At 49.0% G+C, this 8569-nt stretch overlaps 1 pseudogene; it reads left to right on the top strand.

Moving 5' to 3' along the window:
* The first annotated feature begins 6880 nt into the window (after positions 1–6880).
* Positions 6881–7059, top strand: LOC126530154 (U2 spliceosomal RNA; annotated as a pseudogene).
* Positions 7060–8569: the final 1510 nt, after the last annotated feature.

The raw sequence follows: 8569 nt of genomic DNA, 5'->3' as shown, positions 1-8569 counted from the left end.
TTTATTTCTCTTCATTACAGAAATGAACCGATACCGCAAGTTGCAGCCTTGAAGTAGTTACAGATAAGTTAATAGATTAATAATGGGAAAGGCAGACATCCACCCGTTCGCAGAAATTGCTACACTTGCTATATGTTATGATGGTACGATAAACTGGCAGCAACAAATAGAATCAAATACTAGAAAAGGGGAACATGCAATGGCATTGTTGCGCCGGTTCAGTAATAAACACACAGGGATGCTTAGAGCTAAGTTCCTCATGATTTATCAAGTTTACGTCCACCGCATTTTCGAAATTTGTTGTGTTCTGTTTTCAAGGTGTGCAGTATACAAACTACGACCTTTAATATTACTAGAAAGGCAAGCACTACGCCTCTGCCTTGGGCTGCCAAGTTTCTTGGCTAACAAAGTACTTTATTGCGAATCTGGAATCACTCAGCTTGAATCCAGATTTAAGCAACTAACTGTTTTGACCTTCCTGAAGCTTTATTATGCATCCATCTTCCATTTGCAACCCGTTTTCATTAATTCTCCCAATTTATTTTTCATAGCACGTTGGCGGCGTTACCAGAAGCCACAAGCTGTTTTTGTTTAGGGGCTCTTATCGATACATCAAGTTGATCTCACCAAAATCTAATTCGTTCAAGGTAAAACTGATCTTTGATGATATTTTTCTAAGACACGCGAAGCTTCCTCTGGCGCGCATGTTTCAAAGTCACTTCAAGATCATCCTAATCAATTTCTGTCTCACTTATTAATTTCAACAGATGCATAAAAAAAATTAGAGAAGGCCGCTGTTGGCATCTTTTCAATTCAGCTTAACCGGTCTTTTGCTCTCCGTCTCGCCGATCACACTGCAATATTCCTTGCTGATTCCTGGCGATAATTCTGGCCATCCGAAAATTGGCTCCTCAGGTATCTAAGGTAATAGTGGTTAAAGACGCGCTTTTGGTCTGTACACATTTAACTTCCGCTAATCGGTCACACTTGTTGAGTATATTTCTGACAATTTCCCAGACAACTTGTGTGAAGTTCGCTTTGTCTGGGTGCCCGGACATACTGGAATCTTTTAAAATTAATCAGCTGACTCGCTCGCATCGTCATCGCTGAATGGTTTGGTCTTAAATATTCTTCCTGATTTCTCTTTTATAACAGGAGGCAGATTCAAACCCCTTTTATTGTTGACTTGTAATGAATCATCCGTACTTTCTGCAAATGCTTATCAACATCTAAAATTTCAGCGGAACACGAGCAAATGCCTTTTACTTTAACGCGAGGTGACGTTAGCAAGTTCCGCTGTCAAGTTCGCCGCCTAAATTTTTCCTTTCATAGATCTCGTGTATCCATAAGTAACCTTTGTTCTTTTTGTAATGAACCAGGAATCATTGACCATTTTTTTCTTTCTTGCCGCCGCTTCCTCTCCTTTCGCACAAGGAGGAGGAGGAAAGAACTTTATTGGGTCCTGAGGAACCCCTTCCCACCCACTCTTGGTTTAGTGGTCGGCAGGGGTCGCGGGCCGCACCCACGTTGGGACGGGAAGCCCGTGAGCCTCCGCCCTTTCGTGAGCCCTCTGGACGGCCCGAAGCTGGGTCTGGTGGTCGTCGCTTCGCAGGGCGTCCATCCAGTCTTCTTCTTTGCTGAACACGGTGCCGCTTAACGCGGAGCATTGCCAAAGCATGTGCGATAGCGAGCAGTACGATTCGCCGCAATCCGGACATTGCGGCTCTACGTCCGGTGAATAAAGGCTCATTCTGCCTCTCGAGGGGAACGACCTTGTTTGCAGCATTCTGAATATAGATGACTGTGGTCTAGTAAGTTTAGCGTGGGGGAGCGGGAAGGTCCTCCTCGACAGCTGATAATGTGTTGTTAGTTCGTTGAAGGTGAGCAGCGGGTCTCGGTGCTCCCCTCCCTCCTCGCCACTTCGCTCGCCACGATCGCCGCGGTGCGTGAGTCCTCGCGCGCGTCCGTGTGCCAGCTCGTTGGCGTTGGGAAAGTCGGGGTGCACGTCGGCCCCCATGTGGGCTGGAAACCATTTGAGGATGTGATGACCCGCGGCTCCCTCACTGCCGAGGACGGCCGCTGCTTTCCGCGATATCGAGCCCGAGGCGAATGCTCTGGCCGCCGATCGCGAATCTGTGTATACGTATGGACGTTCGGGGTCCCTCATTGCCATGGCTATTGCCACCTGTGATTGACGTTGGTCACTCTCGTCAGCCGGTCCGAGAGCCCTTGCAATGCTAGATTGAATAATAGCGGGGAGAGCACCGCCCCTTGTGGGGTGCCCTTCGCGCCCAGCGTGTAACAATCGGACGTGGCCTATCCTATTTTGATCGTGGCTTTCCTGTCTCTGTGGAAGGAGCCTATGTAAGAGTGGAATTTCCGGCCGAGCCCCATCACCGAGATCGTTTCCATTAGAAATCTGTGTTTCACCGTGTCGAACGCTTTCGTTAGGTCCAGGGCCAGTATGCCCCTGGTGTCTCTGGTTATGCCGTCGATTATGTGCTTTTTGAGTTGTAACATTACGTCCTGTGTGGAGAGGCCCGGTCTGAAGCCCACCATGTTATGTGGGAAGAGGCCCTCTCTCTCTATGTACCGCGATACTCGGTTATGTATGGCATGTTCCGCCGTCTTGCCTACGCACGAGGTCAGCGATATTGGCCGCATGTTCTCCGCCGCAAGTGGTTTACCGGGTTTCGGTATTAGTATGACCGAAGCCTCTTTCCAGGCCTCTGGTACTTGTCCCGTTTCCCACGCTCTGTTTATTTCTTCGGTGAGCTTGTCGACCGACTTTCCGTCTAGGTTTCTTAACAGTTTATTCGAGACCCCATCAGGGCCCGTCGCGGAGCGTCCGTTGAGGCCTTGTAAGGCATCCCAAATTTCCGATTCCGTGAAGGGCGCGTCGAGTTCTTCGACCTCTGTGCCGGCGTATTGTGGATAGTCGCCATCGCCTGACGGGCCCAGTGGTAGATACGTCTCGGCCAGCTCCTTTAGGAACTCGCTCTCCGTTTTGCCCTGCTCCTTTTGTTTGTGTAAAATCCTATCAATTGCCAATCTCTGATTGCCTTTGGATTGCTTGTCGTCTAACAGTTTCTTTAGGAGGTTCCATTTGCGCCCGGTTCTCATTTGTCCGTCTACCGACGCGCACACCTCGTTCCACTGTTGCTTGGAAAGCTCGATCGAGTGCGCTTCGATTTCCCGGTTTAGTGCCGCTACTTTCTTTCGCAGTCTGCGATTTAGTCTTTGCGTTTTCCACCTGGCCGTGATAGAATTCTTTGCCTCTAATAGGTGTGCCAATCTCGCGTCCATCCTTTCCACGTTCAGTTCAGTTTGGACAACCCTCGTTCCGGTGCCAACGTCCTCTTTGAGCCTTCTAAAAAGGCTGTCTAGGTCCGCATATTCGCTTTTGTCTTCCTTCCTTATTTTGCGGAAGGCGTCCCAGTCGGTGACCTTAAATTCTCTCGGTGGTGCCGCCTTGACGGGGATCGTCACTGCCAGTATGCAATGGTCGCTGCCGAGGTTCTCGTGCAGGTTGCGCCACTCGGCCCCTCGCACGTTCTTGACGAAGGTCAGGTCGGGCGTCGTGTCCCGCGCCACCGACGTGCCTAGTCGAGTTGGATAGCGGGGGTCGGTCACCAGCTCTAGCGAGCACATAGTGACTGCCTCCAATAGCCGTTCTCCCTTAGGCATTGGCCTTGCATAACCCTAATTGAGGGTTATGCACAATGTTCCTCATTTTTCAAACTAGAAAATTAGGTTTAGCTTTCACAACCTTGAGCATATTGTCTTTTGGTGCCTATCAACTAGGCATAAGCCATGGCTCGATGATTAGTTCTCTGCATAAGTTCATTGAAGCATTCGAAAGCAGCGCTGCCAGGGTACCGACCTTGGGACATTTTGTTTTATTGTTATTACTTTTCCTTAGTTTCTCACTCTAACTTCTTTTTTTTTTGTATACGTGCTCACAAAATCAGTATTATCAGATAATTGGCAAATGATTCGCTTTAAATCTTCGCCTTTAAGCCTTTTGGTATGTTGTTGGGTGTTCGTTTCATTGGGAGTTCCTTTCGTTTATTGTGGCCAATACCCCTCTTGCATACGAGCCATGTTTTGAGGTAACAACAACAACAACAAGATCCCAGGAGACAGGCCGAGGCCGGATATCCAGCTGCACTGGTGTCATACATGCGATGCAAAACAAATGAAATGTACACGTTTGGTTTTCATATGATGAGAGCTGTCTATAGAAATTGAAACCGAAGCCTTCGGGGGCTTGTGGTGAAGCCCACTTCTAGTTTCCTGCCTGGACTTGTCCCCTTAATGCTGAAAAAGCTTACGCAATTTTCTTCTTTTTATTGATTACGCTTTTTGACATGTTTTGCACATTTAGTTACAAAATAAACATTTTTTCTGGATATTTAGAGGTCTAGTCTTTGAAGAGTTTAGCTGCCGCAAAGCGCGTCTATTTCATAGCCGCCACTTGAAGTGAAATATAGCGTTGGAGAACTTACATTAGGTCATTTTTTTCAGGCAATCCGAGATTGCCCCGCCAGCAGGCGGTGGACTGTGGAGGCCGAGTGTACGTCGAGCGAGCTGAATCACTTGGGCGCCCGCCGCCCTGTTGCCTCGTTGGTGCTGTGGGAACGAAAAAAAGCGCGTATCCCACGCACTGCGGGAATCGATATAAAGAAAGCTTTCTATGCTGTTTGCTCTAATAGACGATAATTAGCCGTGATGTTGACAGCAAATTTTTAATTTTTTCAGCGTTTAGCCCAACATGAGAATGTTGAGTTGATGTTAAATATTACCTTATGCGCACCACTGCTGCATGGTTGCGTAGTATACAGAACACACAGAGGGACCTGTTTTCTTCAGGCGTTTTTGTTACCCATTGCTCATGACTTCCGAGAAGGTTAGCACTGTCAGCGACTGACACGGCACATCGCATCGTGGGAGAAGTGTTAAATTTAATTGAATTATGGGGCTGCACGTGCCTAAGCCGCAATCCGATTGTGAGGCCCACCGTGGTGGCGGACTCCAGATTAATGTAGAACCGCTGAGGTTCTTTAGCGTGCACCTACATCTAAGAACCACGAGTGTTCTTCTGATTCGACGCCGTCGAAATGCGGCTGCCGTGATTGGGACAGAGCCCGTGACTTCGAACAATGCCATAGCTGCATACCCACTGCGGTAGACACAGACGTATTGATTTGACGTGTGGGCGGTTCAGCAGTGTTGTCCAGATGCTACGCTGCTTTAATACGGCATTGCATCTCCAAGCAGCTAATTCTTTTTCCATTTCAAAATTTGTAGGCTGTTTATTCTGCAGAAACACCAAAAACGTACCGCACCATATCTTGAACTTATATTTATCCAGTCTGTGTGCAGCCAATCTCGTGTTTAGCAGTGCTTTTTTCCTCGCCTTCTCTCGTCGTCTTTTCCCTCCGCCAACCCGCACCTCTTGCCCTATGAATGGGAAGTGGGAGCGAAAAGTGGCAAGACAGTCATTCACTAGTTTCATGACTGCGTCGGTTCCACGCTTATTCTCTGCCTCCTCTCTCTATCTTCTCTCTACCATCCTATCTACCTCCCCTCGGAACTTTTGCTCATTAGTAGAAACATAAGTGCTGCGGCTTCTGCAATGCTTTTGCGGATAATACAACTATCAAGAGGGTATTGTATCGGCGCCCAGAAAGCTCTAGAGGGCATTGTGTATATGCGACGCGAAGGAAAAGTTCAAACAATTCTCTTGCGTCGCCTTTGCTCGCTGCCACACTCCCTCCATGCATATGCACGCTCTGAACCATCTCCCGACGCAGATGGCAAGACAGCGACGGCAGCAGCAGCAATAAAAACAGAAGAATTGGCGACAGAACAACACGAAGCCTTTTTGTTGACCCTCCTAACGAGGCAAGCACACATACCCAAAAGCATCTGCATTTATACCCTAGTGTAACAATTGGGAAAGAAATAACGCAGGACATGCGGCTATTATCGAGCTTCCGCCCTTTCTCGGAGAGCTAAGCTGTGGCGTAAACCTATCGCTCCCATTGTTTAAAAATTCTTTTACAGAATGCCGCGTTGTCTGACGGTGTGTAAGCAAAGCGACCATATCTTCCTAGAAAAAAAGTGTTAGTGCCGCTTCTGCTGCCACAGTGGTCTGATAAGAGACACCCATATATGTTGGGATGCTGTTGAAACAACCACGGAGCCCGCTGGTTGGTTGCTCGCAGGCTGGGCGCTCATGTATTCTTATTTCTTTAAAAATCAGTGCCATTCCACTCTGTGAAGATGGACAACCAGTGAAGCTGTGTATGTGGGCCCCTTAATTGTGAACTGCCCATTGCCGTGCGTCAAACGCCGTATTCACATAAGCGGAAGCCGAGGCGCGGCTAGTCCCTCTTCCACGATGATCAGCATCGAAAGATTATGAGGCACTGAGGGTGTACATGCCTGTGTAGCGTTGTAACACGTGGCACCACACCTTTTACTAACGAATTCCGGCTCGCAAAAGACACACGCACCTCGCCCCACTGCGAGGGCACACACTGTTTCCCCGTAGCCAAGACGATCGTGCGTTGGTAAACGTTGCACAGTGCAGAAATGGTTGTGAAGTCACTCGAAAACCACAAGCGGCCACCCACAACACAAGCCACACGTAATTGGCTCCCCACGAACTCCCTCTGAAACATGGCCGTTGCTCAGGTGAAACGCCCGAAGTTTGCGGGATGGGGGCCCCACGGACGGTTAGTATTTTTTTCCGCCTCACGGTCCTGGCGGCAAGCACGCTAGGGGACTGCCACCACGGGAGAGCGGAAGGAAAGGAAAGGAGATGCGCAAGCGCTTGGAAAACCGGCTAACAGAGGGCAGTGCGAACGTAGACATGGCCGACGCGGGTCAAATTGTAGTATTTGTTCTTATCAGGTTAATATCTGATACGGGTGGCATTTCAATCTAAATTATTAAACTTATTTTTGCATGTTCGCAGAGTGCTTAAAGCCTGTTTCACCTCCGCCGTGGGACGGCCCGGTATTGGACTAGCTTGGGTTCGGCCCACGTATGGGGAGAAAGTCTCAATCTACAGGGGCCCCATAGAAGGGCGCAATTTTTCCCGAAACCTTGCCATATGGAGCTTCGCCGTAGAAAGAAATTAAATAAAGAACAAGAACACGGATAAGAAATTTTGCCTATAATCCCTCTTTTTAACGGAAAAACAATGTGACCCGCCGTGGTTGCTCAGTGGCTATGGTGTTGGGCTGCTGAGCACGAGGTCGCGGGATCGAATCCCGGCCACGGCGGCCGCATTTCGATTGGTGCGAAAACACCGGTGTACTTATATTTAGGTGCACGTTAAAGAACCCCAGGTGGTCGAAATTTCCGGAATCCTCCACTACGGCGTGCCTCGTAATCAGAAAGTGGTTTTGGCACGTAAAACTCCATAATTTAATTTTTTTAAACAATGCGCTAGGATAAATTTCATCATCATCATCATCATCATAAGCCTGGTTACGACCACTGCAGGGCAAAGGCCTCTCCCATACTTCTCCAACTATCCCGGTCATGTACTAATTGTGGCCATGTTGACCCTGCAAACTTCTTAATCTCATACGCCTACCTAACTTTCTACCGTCCCCTGCTACGCTTCCCTTCCCTGGGAATCCAGTCCGTAACCCTTGATGACCTTCGGTTATCTTTCCTCCTCATTACATGTCCTGCACATGCCCATTTCTTTTTCTAGGGTCAGATTTGTGATCCGGCTACTACCAATATTGCGTTCGTGTGGCGCGATAAACGGAACGTATAGTCGGGTACAACTTTAGAAAAAAAGCGGCATTTCCTCCTCAAAGGCGGGTGCACACGCGCATCCAACGAGGGGTGCTAACTCTGGAGTGACGTCGTGAGCCGGAATGCCGGTGTCCCCGCCTACGGAAAAGATGGCAGCCCGAGCTTCGAACTGGGACAATCTCGTCAGCTGTCTGCCTCAGCCCCTCGTCAGAGTGAATTCCGGAACTGTTTGTGATGATATATCTTACCGGAAATATTGCTGCGAGCTTACGATGCACTATTTGTTCCGCGTGCGATTATTCTGAGCCGTGATCCGGCGAAGAAGCATTGCAGCGAGCATCACTGACGCTGCGCTACGCAGTGTCAGAGATGCCCGCTGACACTGCGAAATAAACCAAAACAGCGGAAAACAACATTCCGCGGCGACACACCGCTGCAAACAAACATCCTACGTGTTTGTGTTCCGTGTTATTTTGTTTCGCTCCAGAGTGAAGTTAGGACGAGGAAAGTTTGCCGAAGTCTGGTGCCTACTGTTAGCGGCGCGTGCGTTTGTGTACTCTGTCGCTGCACCTTTCGCCGGACGGTATCAAGTGATGGAGCAAAACCATTCTCATGAGAAATGAGAAAAGCGCGTGCGCATGAAACAAACCTAGGGGTGTCTGAACAAAAAGAGGGGGGAGGGGGGCGGCGTGTACACCCAGCGGCAAACGATGGGGGCAGAAGCGCGCGCAGCAAGCGGACAACACGATAAAGGGAGGAGGGAAGAGATAGCAGCGACTGACTGATG

This window comes from Dermacentor andersoni, chromosome 5 (assembly GCF_023375885.2).
Source record: "Dermacentor andersoni chromosome 5, qqDerAnde1_hic_scaffold, whole genome shotgun sequence".
Taxonomy (NCBI): domain Eukaryota; kingdom Metazoa; phylum Arthropoda; class Arachnida; order Ixodida; family Ixodidae; genus Dermacentor; species Dermacentor andersoni.
This window is presented reverse-complemented; position numbering and strand designations above follow the sequence as displayed.